The sequence below is a fragment of the Rhinopithecus roxellana genome, chromosome 9 (genome assembly GCF_007565055.1).
Source record: "Rhinopithecus roxellana isolate Shanxi Qingling chromosome 9, ASM756505v1, whole genome shotgun sequence".
Lineage (NCBI taxonomy): Eukaryota > Metazoa > Chordata > Mammalia > Primates > Cercopithecidae > Rhinopithecus > Rhinopithecus roxellana.
Window position 1 is genome coordinate 61,720,098 of NC_044557.1, and position 2,323 is coordinate 61,722,420.

The 2,323-nt window shown below is 44.4% G+C and overlaps 1 pseudogene; it reads left to right on the forward strand.

Moving 5' to 3' along the window:
- The first annotated feature begins 412 nt into the window (after nt 1–412).
- Nucleotides 413–838, forward strand: LOC115899641 (annotated as a pseudogene).
- The last annotated feature ends 1,485 nt before the right edge of the window (nt 839–2,323 follow it).

Below are 2,323 nucleotides of genomic sequence, written 5' to 3' on the forward strand. Positions count from 1 at the left end.
CTGCCTAGGTCTCCCAAAGGGCTGACATGACAGACATGAGCCACTGTGCCAGACCTTACCTCATCCTTGATAGGAAGCTGCATCAGTCTGATTCCACAAAACTACAAGGCTCTAAAATCCAGGTTAAAGCCAGTAACCCAGTCCCTTCTACAGCATGGCATAGGTCAAGATCTATTAACAAGGAAAAGGCCCAGTCCTTGTCCTCAGGAGCTCGTGATCCAAGTCAAGATCACATAAAAACATTTGAGTCCCCTTTGAAATGAGTATTGTTTTCCTGAACAAATTTTCAACTTGCTGTAGTTTTTTCCTGATCACTTTCATCCAGTCTTTCCAAGATGGGATATGTTTGTTTAGAAATGATTTCACCTGCGACAGCTGCTTCTCTCTTGCTCAGGCCTGTAGCACTGGCAGGATGGGCAAGTGTCATGGACTTCGTACTGCTAGGAGGCTCTGTAGTCACCGATGAGATCAGAAGTGGCATGATACAGTACAAGAGAGCCCATCTGGGCACAGCCCTGAAGGCCAACCCTTTTGGAGGTGCTTCTCATGCAAAAGGAATTGTGCTGGAAAAAGTAGGAGTTGAAGCCAAAAAGCCAAATTCTGCCATTAGGAAGTGTGTCAGGGTCCAGTGGATCAAGGATGGCAAGAAAATCACAGCCTTTGTACTCAATGATGATTGCTTGAACTTTATTGAGGAAAATAATAAAGTTGTGGTTGCTGGATTTGGTCAAAAAGGTCATGCTGTTGGTTATATTTCTGGAGTCAGCTTTCAGGTTGTCAAAGTAGCCTATGTCTTTTGGCCCTATACAAAGGCAAGAAGGAAAGACCAAGATCATAAATTTTAATGGTGAAAACACTGTAGTAATAAATTATCATATGCCAAAAAAAGAAAAAAGAAATTATGCCACCTAGGACAATGGTGCCATCAGTCAGCCTGTCCTCAAAGGAACTCTCTGGACATGGACCCAGCTGTCCATGCAGATGGGGTATCCCAAAGGGACCACTGCCCTGCCTACAGGGTTCCCCTCCCTGAGCTGGAGTCCAAGCTCATCCACTACCTTGCAACATTCCCTTAACCCTGCAACTCCAGCTCCAACAAATTGGCAGCTGGCCAGATATGAAGATGTTTCCTTTCCTGCCCTTCTGCTTCAGGGAGACGGGGAGGAGCTCCAATAGTTTACATGGGACTCAAACACTGTCTGTCACCTAGGGAAACAGTGCACGTGAGATGACATTGCAATTTTACATGTCTCCTCATGCATTCAGTAGAGCTTTATTTTAGGTTATAGGTCTGTGAGGCAACGTGTCTGTTCTTCAGTTTCCTTATACTGTACTCTGGTCCTATTTGGATTTGACAGTCTCATTTCAATCTGCCATCTAGGCCAGATAGCTAGGTCTCAAGTAAGAAGGATTCTAAGGCAAAACAAAAAAGTTCTAATGTTTACAAGGAGCAAAGGGATGCTTATGTTTAAAGTCTATATTCGAGGCTGTTCACGAGTGTGAGGTCTGGGTCAAATGACTCCCCCGACCCAAATCCTTACTCCACAATAGACTCTACGTGGAGACAGAGAACTGAGAGTTGGTCCCAAATATAGCTACTCAGGTTGTGATTAAACAAATACCAATTCCAGTTAACTCGTGAACTCTTAGGAGTTCTCAGATAATACATATCTCATTTTTGTCTGCTTACATGAGTGCCCACGTAAGAACTGAAAATCTTTTTTTTTTTTTTGGGACAGGGTCTCACTCTGTCACCCAGTCTGGAGTGTAGTGGTGCGATCTCGGCTCATTGTAACTTCTGCCTTCCATGTTTAAGTGATTCTCCAGCCTCAGGCTCCTGAGTAGCTGAGATTATAGGCGTGTGCCACTACACCCAGCTAATTTTTGTATTATTATTATTATTAATTTTTATTTTTATTTTTTGAGATAGACTCTAGCTTTGTTGCCCAGGCTGGAGTGCAGTGGCACAATCTCGGCTCACTGCAACCTCTGCCTCCCAAGTTCAAGCAATTCTCCTGAGTAGCTGGGATTACAGCCTCTTGAGTAGCTGGGATTATAGGTGCCCACTACCACACCCAGCTATCTTTTGTATTTTTAGTAGAGATGGGTTTTCACCATGTTGACCAGGCTGGTCTAGAACTCCTGACCTCAAGTGATCCGTTCGCCTCAGCCTCCCAAAGTGCTGGGATTACAGGCGTGAGCCATCGCCCAGTCCCAGAACTAAAAATCTTAACCCCACACTTCTGAATAAGGTTCTCTGTACATCTAGGACATGGCAGGACCTCCAGCAGAAAAGGCAATTTTGGCCTTTTCCTAATCTATA